A 16,143-nucleotide genomic window follows, 5' to 3' on the forward strand; every position below is an offset into this window, starting at 1 on the left:
GGACTGGATCAATCATTGCTAAATAATTTCCAGATATATGAATGTCAGTCTAGAGTTATATATTCAATGTCTACACATTTTACAGAATTATTTCATTTGAGAGAAGAAAAAATTCTTAATTTTATTCTTTGTGACAAATTATAGTAGCGTATGTTTTAAAAACTGATATATTTTAGGCAAAAACATATCATATTTGCTTCATTTTCTTATGTGACCACATTTTTTTAAGTTAAATGCAGAGTGCAATATAATAAAAATCTCTATTTATCCCAGTCACATAGGTTCAGAGATGTGTTGCCATCTGTAACATCAACAGTATAAATAGTGTTATTAATTAGAAAGTGAATTATATAACTAATTATGGGCAGCTCATTGCAAAGTGAGCCTATCTAAGGCCTTGTATATTAGTGAAATGGTGGATAAGAAAACAGATTACTAAATGAATTAATCATAATTAAATATAAGAAAAACTAAAAAGTAACCAATAAACATTTAGGAAAGGAGAAAAATAATTTATTAATTCAAATGTTTGCATTTTTCCTTCTCCTATAGTTTTCTTTAATTTATTCAAACCTAAAATTAAGACCATTCTCAAATACAACACTGTATTACATCTATAACAATGAAACTACAGGATGTGGACTACCATTTACCAGAACGCTTTTATGCTGACAGGTGATTTCTTATTAATATTTCATTTCTGTTCACCAATGTAGTATAATAATATGTCTATAATCCTTACAAGAAAAAACGTTGAGCATTATAATCAATCAAACCTAATTAAAAACAATTCATTAAGGACTTATTATCTGCTTAAATATCTTTCCCTTTCCCCAGAGTCTTAGGTGTGTTAGGGTTTGTTATTATATGAAATCACTGTTTCATGCTACACCACACTTGTAACAACAATTGTTCAAAGTATATTTCTTCTAAGGATTCTAAATGCCATTGTAGTAATGGACAGGCGTATCGACATTTTAGTATAATGCAAGAGATGTATTACAAATTAACTACTTGTTTTTGTATGACTAGTGATTATATGGAAGTTATGAGAGTAATCCAAGTGCTAAATGCAATGCAAAACCAACTTCCAAGTAGTTTATAATCTAATATAAATGATTACAGCAATAAAACAGAATATGGATTGCATGCTAGGTGTAAAGACCAGTGTTCTAGTAAAGGTAGAAGAATGGTAACTTGACAGCACAGAAAAAGTTAGTTATTCTTAGAAGACATGTTCTTAGAAGTTAAAATGGAAATTTTAGTGAATTCAAAAAGCAGAATTTGGCCAGATGTGGTGGCTCATGCCTGTAATCCCAGCACTTTGGGGGGCCGAGGCAGGCAGATCATGAGGTCAGGAGTTCAAGACCAGTTTGGCCAATGTGGTGAAACTCTGTCTCTACTAAAAATATCACAATTAGCTGGGCATGGTGGCACACACCTGTACTCCCAGCTACTCTGGAGTCTGAAGCAAGAGAATCGTTTGAACCCGTGAGGTGGAGGTTGCAGTAGGCTGAGATGGTGCCACTGTACTCCAGCCTGGGTGACAGAGTAAGACTCCATCTCCGGGTTGTGAAAAAAAAAAAGCAGAATTTGCAAAAGCAAAATGTACAAAAGTGTTCCAAGATAAAAATATGATAACAAATGAAGGATCAACCATGTCTTCTAAGATTAAACTCTGGGTTAACATTTAAACATTGGATAAATGGGAGTTGCTGTTATTGAAACATCTTGAAGTCCATATCAGATTCAAGAGTGTAATGAATAGCAAGCGAAATGGTATGTATTTGTTTCTTTCACCTTTTGGAAACCAAAGCTTTTTTTAATCTTTTTTATTGAAATGAGGATTTGGGAGATAAATACCTGAAATATTGATCAGAACAATATACTTCCTTGATAAATGGCAACCAAGTATTATTTACTTGTTTTATTTATAAACCATCTATTTTTATAAAAGTAATTTTTTCTCTATTTTTATATTATTTCTATCTTCTATCATGTGATAACTGAGCATAAAGGATATGAAATTAATTTGACTAACTACTAAGAAGTTGATGAGCAACCAGTGTTAAATTTCTGAAGCTTAAATATTAATACCTAATTAAATTTAACATTTTGCTTTTAGACAACACAGTTTAAAAAAGGCTAATACATAATTTTGATTATGCTTTAATAATATTATGGTAGCATATTTACATAATTTTTAAATAATGTCTTTTCCTCACACATATGACTAACTAAATGCTTTTAGTTCATTCCATTGAATTCTTCCCAAACTATTTTTTTTAATTACTTTCTTTTCTCTTACTCCTTTTTTACTTTATTTTTTACATTTTGGAGATATCTGAGTCAGAGATTGAAATTAAACGAGCAAATTGTCAACAGAGCCAAAACTGGAACAAGCTGGGGCCTTTATTTTCATTATTTTATGGATAAATCATTGCTAATCAAACCATCTAAATAATGCAGCCAGGATTCTGACAAAATTCTATCATAGACCTATTTCAGTAACCTTTTTACCAAACTCTAGTTCCCATTACAGGTACACTTTAAGGATTTGCAGTACTTAGCCATGGGAAATGACCAATAATTTGTTAAATGCAAAGTAAGTCTCTCCAATTATTAGGATAGTAAAAGCAGATAATATTACAAAGAAATAAACTGTATTTTTATTATTTTTAGTTATAAAGGCTAAAAACTATGATTGAAATAGATATAGGAGTGGGCTGGGAAGGCAAATAAAGCAATATATGTCAGACACTCCCCTGAAGATTATAATTTATCATTTATTAAAGTATACACCCTAAAATTTTAAATGCTCATGTAATTATAAAATTGACTGAGAGGGAAAACCCCCTCCCCATTGCCCTACTTGCAGGCCTCCACCTCCTCCCTCTGGATGAGAAGGAGGGTAAAGAGAAATAAAATACCAAAGAACTGGAATCCATAGTGAATCCACTGACCAGGCCATAAGGAGGCCCAAGGACTCATTAACAAAGTTAAGTTTATCCCTTTTAGGTTTCCAGCATCTCTGCTATCTATAAACCCTGAAGAGTTGCAAAGAATGTCATCCCTACCAGCCAGAGCCCAGCACTGGGTCAAGTCCTCCATATTACCTGACCCAGACCCTTCCTGGGAGTAGCTCAGCCAACTAATTATTGACTGCCTTTGTCTTGTCTCTGTAAGCCCCCTTCCCCTGCCTATTCCAAGGGTGCTGCATGTGAATGAGCAAATCAATGAAAGCCAAAGCCTGTGAGTTCAGCTGCCTGGTCAATGGACAATAACACAGTTTCACCTCTGCTTCACTTTAGAGTTGTATGTCCTTGAAAAGGAAAAAAAAAAATAAAAGCTGCTTCTGGGGGAGCTTGGTGAATGAAGCTGTAGCCCCCTGGTAGCTCCTGGCCAAATAAAAAGTCACTTCCTTCCTCAGTTCAGTGTTTGAAAGGTTTGTTTCCTGCTGCTCCTGCTTTACAAGTGTTACAGCTCTACTTTCCTGATTAATTAATGAGGAAACTAAAAGTAGATTAAAATCTATTCAAAGGGCATTTGAAAAGCTAGGTCTCTGTAAGTAATGTAATAAAGGAAACTTAAGCTAAGTTTGGAGGTTAAGCTAAGATACAAAAGTTAAAGTAAGATTGGAATGTAAAGTAAGATACAAAATTGGTTAATATCTTACTGAGCAATAAGGGTAATATTAACACTTGTCTTTTCTTCAAGACAAGTGAGCAACTGCCCAGTCAATAGAAAGCCAATTAAAAGTGTAGGCTCTTAAAATCTCCTGTAAAAACACTCAGGAATTTTTGCCAGTTTACAGGTTTAGTATATTTTTCCAGACACCTTCAATCTTTAAAAAATATGAAATTAATATGTTTGAATATATTCCTCTTCATTTTACAAATAAAAGTAAAGCACAAATATGGTTAAGTAATTTGGCAAACATATAGAATAAATAAGATAAAAATATTTAATATTAATGAACGTTAACTCCCTCTGCTTTTAAATCTTTTTTCAGTGATAACAAATTTCTCCTTTAAACTATCCCTAGACATTGGGCAGTCAGTCACTAAGCAGACATAGATTCAAAGGCAAACCAATAGTTGGGTGGTGGTTGTTTCTGTAACTAGCATGTAAAGGGAAAGGGGTTTTACATACAAATTTCCAAACAAAACACTTGATACCTATTTTAACTCTCTCACTCTCACCTGATAACTTCGTAATAGATAAAAGCCTAAAAGCTCTCAATGCTTGATCTACTCTCCTCCACTGTTCTGTGGATCTACTCTTTCATTCCAGACACTATGGAAGAACTGCCCTGGCTTCAAACAAAGCCCAACCCTTTCACCTACAACCTAGATCCCATACTTTGTTATCTGCTCAAAGATATTGATCCAGAAGTTTTTTCTGCTTTATCTTGCATATTGTTTCTCTCTCTACCTTTCTTACCACTGCATGCAGACATAGGGTTATTTGTTCCCTTTCTTTTCTAAAAAAGGTTTTGATGTGATTTTAGTTACAACGTATGGGTCTATTTCTTCTTTTTCCTCAAGAGGAAGTACACAATGAAAATAACATTTATATTAGCTTACTCCAAATTATTCCTGATATCTTTTCTAGAACTTCATCTAATAGTTCCCACAAAAATTATTTTTGCCAAAGTCACAAATAATGTTTAAATTGTAAAATCTATAGTCTGTTTTTCACTTAGTGCCTTACTTGAAACACTTAACCTTAACAGTTCCAGGACACAGAATTCTACTAGTTTATTTTCAGTCTCTCAGTTTCTTTTGCTAATTCTTCTTTTTATCCCTGAGGTATTAATTTAAAAGGACTGGAGAGCTCACTATTATAACGTCAATAAATTAATTCAAATTTCTATTTTAGCCTGAATTGTTCCTCTGAACTCCAGTCTCATATATCCAACTGCATGTTCAAGGTCTACGGTCCTAGGCCAATCTAGCATCTGCAGTCCGAAAGGGAGCACTATTTTTTCCCCTTACTGTCCCGCCTGACATAATTTCCATCTAGACAGACAGAAATTCTCTTCATTTTGTGGGTAAGCCAAAATAACTTCAGTCATCCTTGACTTTTCTCATTCTTACATAACCTGTAGTTAACCTGCCGGCATTTTTTTTCTTCTGGCTTCTAAATATATTCAACCTTCAATACTGGAATCTTTTCCAAGTTACCATCACATACTCACTAAATTATTCAATAGCATCTCAAGGTGTCACCTTGTTTTAATTTTCCTTCTTTTTTCATTTATTCTCAATGAAGCAGCCAGAAAAGCATCCCATATATAAACTGGGCTTTCTCTTTTCAATGCCTTTGATTGAATTTCCATATCCTTCTGAGTAAAACCGAAGTTTGCAGTGGTAGGCAAGTAACGGCATGAACTGAACTTTCATTATCTCTCTGGCCTCTTTCCTACTTCTCTACCTATCACTTGTTCTATCTTCCTACAATATCATTCTTCTGGTTCTATTCAAAAACTGCGTCAAATTAACCCAACTCAAAGTGTTAGTATTTGCTCTTCTCTTTAATGAAGTAGTCTTTCCCAACTATCTACATGGCTTATCCCTCATTTCATTTTTTGTGTCAATTCAAATATTAACATTTATTGGAAAAGGTTCTTCTAACAGTGTTACCTATAAGTAAAACATTCCAGTTTTATATACACTATTCTCAGCCTTTTTCCCCAATTAATTATCATCAGCATACTATTATATATACTTTAATCATTATGTTTTACTATCTGCTTGACTTAAATATAAAATATCTGAATGCAGAAGTTTTTTCTGTATTTATGAATCTCCCGCCACAATATTATAGAATAGTATCTGATTGGCCTCACATATCACTGACATTTAATACAAATTTATTCATTATGTTAATTGATATGGTTAGGCTTTGTGTCCCCACCCAAATCTCATTTTGAATTATAAGCTCCATAATCCCTACATGTCGAAAGACCGGGTGAGAGGTGACTGGATCATGGGGGCACTGTCTCCAGGCTGTTCTCATGATAGTGAGTGAATTCTCACTAGATCTGATGGTTTTATATGTGTCTGACAGTTCTTCCTTCATGCACTTGCTTACTCTCACCTGCCACCATGTAAGATGTGTATCTTCCCTTTCCATCATGATTGCAAGTTTCCTGAGGGCTCCCCAGCCATGTGGAACTGTGAATTTGTTAACCTTTTTTTAAAAATAAATTACCCAGAAGTGGGAAATTATTTATAGCAATGTGAGAATAATCTAATATAGCTAATTGATACTGAGGATTTAAGGTGCTTCTATAAAGATACTTGAAAATGTGAAAGTAAATTTGGAACTGGGTGGCAGACAAAGGTTTGACCAGTTTGGAGAGCTCAGAAGACATGATGATGTGTGAAAGTTTGGGACATTTTAGAGACTTGTTCAATGGGTTTAACCAAAATGCTGCTGATGATATGGAAAATGAAGTCTAGGTTGAGGTGGTCTCAGATGGAGATGAGGAACTTCTTGAGAACTGGTACAAAGGTCACTTTTGCTATGCTTTAGCCAACAGACTGGAGGCATTTTGCTCCTGCCCTAGAGATCTGCGGAATTTTGAACTTTAGAGAGATGATTTTGGGTATCTGGCAGAAGGTATTTCTATGCAGTCAAGCATTCAAGAAGTGACCTGGTTGACTTTGAAAGCATTCAATCTTATGTGTTCACAGATAGATGGTTTGAAATGGGAACTTATGTTTACATGGGAAGAAGAGTGTATAAGTTTGGAAAATATGCAACCTCACCATGTAGTAAAAAATAAAAAACCCATTTTTCCAGGGAAGAATTCAAGCCAGCTGCTGAAATTTGCATGAGTAAAGAAGAACTGAAGGTTAATAGCTAAGTCAATGAGAAAAATATCACCGGGGTATGTCAGAGACCTTCTTGGCATCCCCTTCCATCTCAGGCTCAGAGGCCTAGGAGGAAAAAGATGGCTTCATGGGCTAGGTCCAGGACCTCACTGCTGCTCTGTGGAGCCTTGAAACTTGGCATCCTGCATCCCAGCCATGGCTAAAGGGGATCAATATACAACCCAGGCTGTTGCTTCATATGTGCAAGCCTCAGTCATTGGTGTTATGCCTGGAGGTTCACAGAGGTAAAGAATTGAGGTTTGGGAACCTTCACCTGATTTCAGAGGATGTATGAAAATTCCTAGATATTTAGGCAGCAGTTTGCTGCCAGGTTGGGGCCTTCATGGAGAACCTCTGCTAGGGAAATATGGTAGAAAAATGTAGGTTGGAGCCCCTCACACAGAGTCACCACTGGGACACTGACTAGTGGATCTGTGAGAAGATGGCCATCGTCCTGCCGGCCCCAGCATGGCAGAACCACAGACAGCATGCACCATGCACCTGGAAAAGCCGTAGACACTCAAACCCAGCCTGTGAAAGCAATCGGTGGTAGGGCTGTACCTTGCAAAGCCACAGAAGTGAAGCTGGCAAAGACAGTGGAAGCCCATCTTTTGTGTCATTATGACCTTGATGTGAGACTTGAAGTCAAAGGAGATCCTTTCAGAGCTTTAAAATTTAATGAATGACCTAATAAATTTTGGACTTGCGTGGAGTCTATTGTCCCTTCATTTTAGCTAATTTCTCCCAGTTGGAATAGGAGCATTTATTCAATGCCTATACCACCATTTTAACTAGGAAGTAACTAAGTTGCTTTTGATTTTACAGACTTACAAGCAGAAGAAACTTGTCTTGTCTCAGATGAGTCTTGGAACTTGAGCTTTTGAGTTAATGCTGAAATGTGCTAAGACTTTGGGGAAATGTTAGGAAAGCATGACTGGTTTTGAAATGTGAGAACATGAGAATTGGGAGGGGACAAGGTTGGAATTATATGGTTAGGATCTGTGTCTCCACCCAAATTTCATCTTGAATGGCAATCCCTATAATACCCACACATTGAGAGAGAGTCCTGGTGGTAGGTGATTGGATCATGGGAGTAGTGTCCCCATGCTGTTCTCATAATAGTGAATTCTTATGAAATCTGGTGGTCATATAAGTATCTGACATTTCCTCCTTCACATATTAACTCTCTTTCACCTGCTGCCATGTAAAATGTGCCTTTTCCCTTCCTCCATGATTGTAAGTTACTGAGACTCCTCCAGGCATGTGGAACTGGGAGTCCATTAAACCTTTTTTTTTTTTTTTCATAAATTAGCAAGTCTTGGGTAGTCATTTACAACAATGTGAGAACAGATTAATACAGGTAATGAACAACTCGTGTATGAATAGCATCTAAATCAATATATTATAGATACTTGTTAAATAAGTTTCTCTGTTTTTCAGGTTTCTTTTTTCCAAGCAAAATACTCCTTTATATATTTCAGTCATTCTAGATGCCATCTTAAATTTCAAGATTGGCATGACGATAGATCCATATGTAAAAGTTATATAACACCTGCTGAAAACGACTTTCATTTGTTTCTTACTTATATTTATATGTGTCACAATTCCTAAGGTACATGAATCTAAAGAAAAAATGATCTAATAGTGTAATTTAAAATGCTATAACATGTTGGCTAGGATACTGACATCATTGAAAATGGAGGATAATCTCTTATTAATTCTAAAATATTTAAAATGTTTTTCTATTAAGGAGCATGATTAGGAAAACAGAGATATTATACAGCTTTTTAATGTAATATGAAAGATCTACAGCTTGGGTAATATAAAGAACACCTCTAGATCCAGACTGACTTGGGCACTTTTAAACCCTCATTCATTTCAAAATAGATGGATGAAAAAAAAAAAGGAAGCCATCATCTATCTCACTGAATGGCAGTACACTTCAATAGAAATGGTATTAGGCTTTTCTAGGAGTGTGAGTAAAAAGCTGAGCAAAGTTGAGAGTGAGAAGTTTGATAACTTATGTAAGAGAAAGACAGCATGAATTTCCTTAGGAACGAAATAAGGATAACAAAAGGTAAGATGAAAAAATGTGATAAAGAATTTTGCATACACAAAATCTATCTTCCAGAACTGATTTTTTCTTTTTCTGAGGCCTGTTCATGAAGGTCAGTACAAAAAGTAAGTAGACAAATTGTGAAAATGTGTCATCTGAAGCGATGATGATGATGATGCCCTTTAAAAATATATAAGAAATTTGAAGAAATGTATTCTTCAATTCTATAGCAGTAATGAAGTTTATTCTCAAGATTTACATATTTACAGTGATTCAACTATAGTAGTTGGTCTTGGAGGGCTCTGGCTTAGCACCTAGGTTTCTTTGATTTGAAGGAAGACATAAGCAGAATAAAAGAAAATACGGAAAGGGAGTGTCAACAGCCTCTAACCAGTGTTCTCCAATGCCGTCTCTCCCGCTTCTGTTTTTGTTTTTTTCATTTTAAATTCATCATGTCAAACTATAACTATAGTATTAGCATATCAGTTTAAGGTTCATAGATCAGATTTCTTATAGCTATTGACATATTTATGTAATAGTAACTAACCTCAGACACATTGTATAGTATGTACATTTCATTGAAAACATCAGAAAGAATTAACAAAATGACAAGATAAAATCAGTGGGCCTTTCTGAACATATTAGAGTCATTTTCAGATTTTATTTTTCTTAAAATTATGAAAATAAAATTAACATGGACAGCCAGAATATAAAAAAAATCTACACTTTTCATGGTTTTCCATTAATTACTAGCAAGTTGTAAATTTCAGTTATGAAAGACGTTTGAATCTACAGCACCAATACCAAATGGAAAGACCTTTTTTTTTGTTGAATCATCGTACAGTTTTTCATAGGTTATGATGGAATAAATGAAAGGAGTTATTCCAAATAATATAAACTGGAAGGCTTCTCACATTAAAAAGTCTTTGACTATTTTCCTAGGGGGAAGAGCTGAAATTTTTTTACTTCTGTTTTTATTTTTAATACAGCTCATCTTCAATATGGCCTCTCTTTGATGGAATACATTTATGTGGATTGGTGCAACTGGCCATTCCAGTTTGTATGGTCAGTATTGTGGTCTTAATTAGCAAATTAGAATATTGTACATATAAAACTGTTGTCAGGGAAGATTACTGATAATTGAGTGTTATCAACATTCTTGAACTGTGTGTTATCAACATTCATAAAAGCATGGACAAAAGAGTTATGATGGGTTGGATCTTAGCTAAAGTATAGTCTATTTCATCTTGCTGACACAGCATACTATAATAATATACTGTCTTAAAACAGCACACTTTTGTTATTTTACTGTTCTAAAGGTCAAAAATTTAAAATTGGTCTTGTTGGACAAAATCTAAGGTGTTATCAGGGCTGCTTTTCTTTCTAGATACTTTAGAGGTGAATAAATTTCCTGGCCCTTTTCCGGACTCCAAAGGCTATTTGCATTCCTTTGGCTCTTGGTTTCTTTCACTTTCAAGCCAGCAACAGCCAGTCTGGTATTTCTCAGAATGCCTTCACCTTCTTGTTCTCATTCTTCTACCTCCTCTTCCTCATTTGATAACTTTCTTCATTATATTTGTGTCCATATGGATACCCCAAGATGATCTCCTTAAAGTTGGCTGATTAGCAACTTTAGTTCCATTTGCCACATTAGTTCCGCTTTGCCATGATACATGACATATCCACAGGTTCTAGGGATTAGGATGTGAACTTCTTTGAATGGCTTATTATTGTCTCTACTGCACATGTAAGTAGACAGCATCAGCCACAACTGTAAGTGGGCTAGAAATGCAAATTGTTGCCCCTTATCCAAGTCCTATACATTCAGAATCTCTGAGGGTAGAGCAAAGAGTATATGTTTTACCCAGAATTCCAGACTGTGATTAGTTCAACTGAAGTTTGGGAAATAATGGTGTAGGAGACACAATTTTCAAGCGGGGACTTCTTTGCCCAATAATTAACATCTTAAATTAAAATATTAAAATATATTGCCTTATATATTTTCAGATCTTCTTCTGGCTGCCCTTCCTTGTTTTCCATTACTGAACAGAAGTCTCCCACCAAATCTCCAAATAATGTTTGGTCCTTTTCTCTGCTCACTTCCCATTCCGTAGTTTGCAAAACATGGAATTTATTTATTTCTTCTATTTCTAACATTTTAGGGGTCACCAGCAGTAATCTAGTATTATTACCACTCTTAAACCAAGATTGCACCATGTAAGTGCTTCTGGAAAGCAAAAGGTGTCAGGAATTTTTAATTCAGAGTCTGCTTATTGCTATCACCTGTGTGAATATTGATTTTGACATTTAAATCACTATTGCCAGAAAGCCGGTATGTACATGTTTATAAATTGTGGCTGGGCATATAAATTTTTTCCTCTGATAGAAATAGCCAAGAAGCCAGAATGAAAACATAATTCAAATCCTGGAAATGTTTGTTTTGAAAAATCTAGTATAAGAATTCTATCATTTATTATATATATCATGATTTATAAGATCCCTACATGGAAGATTACAGTTGTATATAAAATTGAAGAAATAAAATTCCCTTCTTCTTTGACACTTTCTTTCGTGTTCTCTAATATTTACTATCTAATTAATTCCATATTAGATGGTGTTATTTTTCTTTGTCACTCAAGTAGAGACATTGATTTGAATCCTATCTTAGAGATAAATTGATTTGACTCTGTTCTCAAAATAAATTGTTATCTGCGTGATTAGAGAAGAAGTTTAGGGTCTGCAGAACCCTCAGGGCAGAGACCTGCCAATGTTCATAGAAAGCTCTGTCTTTCTGTGAATTACTTACAAAATATAAGGCCAAGTAATATCCTACACTGCTACTCTTGCCAACAGAAAAGCCCAGGGCATCAAAGTTGGCTTAGCACTCTGATTAAAGGAGTGTCAGACACAGTGGTGCTGGCTGGATTGACCACTCGCATTATGAGACAGACACATTCTTAAGCAAAAAAACTCTGCTTTAACCAATTTATGGCTCAATCCATTTACTATGTTAGTCTTGCAAATAAGTTGAGGACCCATGTAATCTTTAATGAAAACAATAGGGAATATTCCCAGCATTTTTAAGGAAAATGAATAATAATCATGACGCCTGCTATGATTTGAACATGTGTTCCTTCCAAAAACTCATATTTAAATTACGTTGTAATTGTAACAGCATTAAGAGGTGGAGTGTTTAAGAGGTGATTAAGCCCTGAGGACTCCACACTCATGTGTAGAATTGGTGCCATTGTAAAAGGGTGAGTTTGACCCCTCTTGCTCTCTCTGGCCCTATCTTTGCTATTTCACCGTATGATGATGTAGCAAGAAGGCCCTGGCAAGATAGGGACTGTGGACTTCCTGGCCCTGAGGACTGTGAAATAACAAATTCTGTTCATTATAATTTACCCAGTCTCAGGTATTATGTAAACACAGCACAAAACAAAGACAATACCTAACCAGAGGATCTTTAGCCTAGCAACACAGACCACAGAAGAGGTCACTTAAGAATGATAGAAAACATATATGAGGCCAACAAACATATGAAAAAATGGTCATAATCACTGGTCATTACAGAAATGCAAATCAAAACTACATTGAGTTACCATCTCACACCAGTTAGAATGGCGATCATTAAAAAATCTGGAGACAACAGATGCTGGAGAGAATGTAGAGAAATAGGAACACTTTTACACTGTTGGTGGGAGTGTAAATTAATTCAGCCATTGTGGAAGACAGTGTGGTGATTCCTCAAGGATCTAGAAATAGAAATTCCATTTGACCCAGCAATCCCATTACTGGGTACCCAAAGGATTATAAATCATTCTATTATAAAGACACATGCACATGTTTGTTCACTGCAGCACTGTTTACAATAGCAAAGACCTGGAACCAACCCAAATGCACATCAATGATAGACTGGACAGGGAAAATGTGGCACATACACACCATGGAATACTTTGCAGCCATAAAAAGCGATGAGTTCGTGTCCTTTGTAGGGACATGGATGAATCTGGAAGCCATCATTCTCAGCAAACTGACACAAGAACAGAAAACCAAACACAGTGTGTTCTCACTCATCAGCTGGTGTTGAACAATGAGAACACATGGACACAGGGAGGGTAGCATCACACACTGGGGTTTGTAGGGAGGGTTGGGGAAGGATGAGAGGGAGGTTGGGGAGATATAACATGGGAAGAAATGCCAGATATATGTGACAGGGGGATGGAGGCAGCAAACCACTTTGCCATGTATGTACCTATGCAACAATCCTGCATGATCTGCACATGTACCCCAGAACCTAAAGTACAATAATAATAATAATAATAAGTAAATAAAATAAAACTCATTCAGTCATTCTATCCCATCTAATCTCTGCTGCCAAAAAGCATATGTTGGTAGTATGATATTTCCTGCGTCTGCAGCAAATATAAATGTCTTTAAGTCTAAATTCCTTTAGCATTTATCCCCCACAAAATATAGTATATAGCACTAGTGTATACCTCAAACTGTTGTTTTGAGACATAAAGAAAATAATAATATAGGTAAAATCTGTAGTAGATTGCTGGGCATAGAGCAAGCCCTCATAAACAGTAAGCATAATACTATATCATATCACTATTGTTTTTATTATTTTAACATGGAAGCCTAAGTCTAATCGTATGATGTTTGGACTAAAATAAGGAAATTTCAGAGTTGAAGTCATAGGCAGTAACAATAGATTTACTTAATTTCTGATATCTCCTGTTTTCTAAATTAAGAACAGGAAATCAAAACAGCAAAAATGAAACGATCTTTTCTTCTTTCTAACACAAATTGGAGACTTTGTATTAAGTAGTTTATCTTTTGCTTCAATTTTTAAATTTTAGATTCTGGGTGTACATGTGCAGCTTTGAAATATAATTACATTGCATGATGGATGCTGAGGTTTGGGCTTCTAAAAATCCAGTTGCCCAGCCCAAGTAGCAAACATAGTATCCCATAAGTAGTTTTTCAAACCTTATTCCCTTCCTTCCTTTACTTGGAATCCCCACTGTCTAATGTTCCCATTTTTGGTTCCATATGTACCCAAAGTTTACCTCCCACTGACAAGTGAGAACATGCAGTATTTTCTTTTCTGTTTCTGCATTAGTTTGCTAAGGATTATGACCTTTTACTGCATCTGCATCCATGTTGGTACAAAGGAAAATATTTCATTCTTTTGCATGGCTGTGCAACATTTGGTGATGTATATGTACCACATTTTCTTTATCCAACCCACCATTGATGGGCACCTGGGTCAATTCCATGTCTTTGGTACTGTGAATAGAGCTGCAGAAAACATTCAAGTACAGGCCTCTTTATGGTAGAAAAATTTGTTTTCCTCTGAGCATGTACCTGGTAATGGAGTTTTTGAGTGGAACGGTAATTCAATTTTTAATTATTTGAGAAATCTCCAAAGTGCTTTCCATGAGGCTGAACAAATTTGCATTCCCACCAACAGTGTATAAGCATTCACTTTAGTCACAACCTCAGCAACTTCTTTTTTTTTTTTTAACTTTCTAATAGCCATCAGACCGGTGTGAGATGGTATTTCACCGTGGTTTTGGTTTGCATTTCATGGAGCAGTTTTTCATGTTGGTTGACCACTTGTTTGTCTTCTTTTAAGAAGTGTCTGCTTGTCTGCTCATGTCCTTTGCCCACTTTTTAATGGGGCTTTTTGCTTTTTTCTGGTTGATTTGTGTGAATTCCTTTAGATGCTGGGTATTAGTCCTTTGTCACATGCAGAGTTTGCAAGTATTTTTCTGAAGACTGTGTTTAATTTATTGATGGTTTTTTTTTTTTTTTTTTTTTTTGCTGTGCTGAAGCTCTCTAGTTTAATAATGTCCTATTTGTCTTTTTTGATTTTCTTGCATTTACTCTTGGGATCTCTATCGTAAATTATATGCCTAGGCCAATGTCTAGAAGAGTGTTTCCTAAGTGTTCATCTAGGGTTTTGATAGTATGATGAATCACATTTAAGTCTTTAATCCACCTTTTTTAATTTTCTTTTTTAGAGATGGATCTCAGCTCACTGCAACCTCCACTTGCCAGGTTCAGGCAATTCTCCTGCCTGAGCCTCCCAAGTAGCTGGGACAACAGGCAGGTGCCACCAAGCCCAACTAGTATATTTTTATTAGTAGTAGATATGGGGTTTCACCATGTTTGCCAGGATGGTCTCGATCTCCTGACCATGTGATCTGCCTGACTTGGCCTCCCAAAATGCTGGGATGACAAAGCTGAGACACTGCACCTTTTTTTTTAGAATTTTTGTATATAATTTCTTCAGGGATATTGGATTGTAGTTTCCTGCTTTTTTTGTTTGTTTGTTTTGCTTTTTTTCTTTTCCAGATTTTGGTATCAGGAAGATACTGTTTCATAAAATCAACCAGATTTGATACCCAAATCTGTCAGCGAGTCAGGGAGGAGTCTGTCCTCCTCAATTTTGGGGAATAATTTAGTTTTTGTATATTGTAAGTAGTAGAGGTACAGCTTCATTTTTCTTCATGTGATTGGTTTGTTTCTCAGCACCATTTAATAGGGTGCCCTTCCCCCATGGTTTATTTTTGTTGTTGGTGTGTGGCTTTATTTCTGGTTTTTTTTGTGTGTGTGTTTTATTGGTCTCTGTATCAATTTTTTATCAGTATCATGCTGTTTTGGTTACTGTAGTCTTAGAGTATAGTTTGAAGTCAGGTAATGTGATGCCTCAGGCTTTGTTATTTTTGCTTAGGCTTTCCTTAGATATTCTGCTCTGTCTTGGGTCCACACAACTTTTAGATTTTTTTTGTCTAGTTTTGCAAAACATTAGGTTGATAATAGGAATAGCATTGAATCTGTAGATTGCTTTGTGCAATATGGATATTTTAACAATATCAATTATTCCAGCACATGAGCATGAAATTCTTTTCTAATTTGTGTCATCTGTGATTTCTTTCAACAGTATTGAAAAATTTTCTTATAGACATCTTTCATTATCATTGTTAGACATATTCATAGACATATTAATTTTTGTGGCTATTTTAAATGAGATTGGTCTTAATTTGGATCTTAGCTCAAATGTTATTGTGTATAGAAATAACTGATATTGTACACAGACTTTGTGTCCTGAGACTTCACTGAAGTCATTTAGAAGGTCTAGGAGTCTTTTGGTACAATTTTTGGGTGTTTTACATATAGAGTCATATTGTCTGT

Source organism: Callithrix jacchus, chromosome 2, assembly GCF_049354715.1.
Source record: "Callithrix jacchus isolate 240 chromosome 2, calJac240_pri, whole genome shotgun sequence".
In the NCBI taxonomy this organism is placed as follows: domain Eukaryota; kingdom Metazoa; phylum Chordata; class Mammalia; order Primates; family Cebidae; genus Callithrix; species Callithrix jacchus.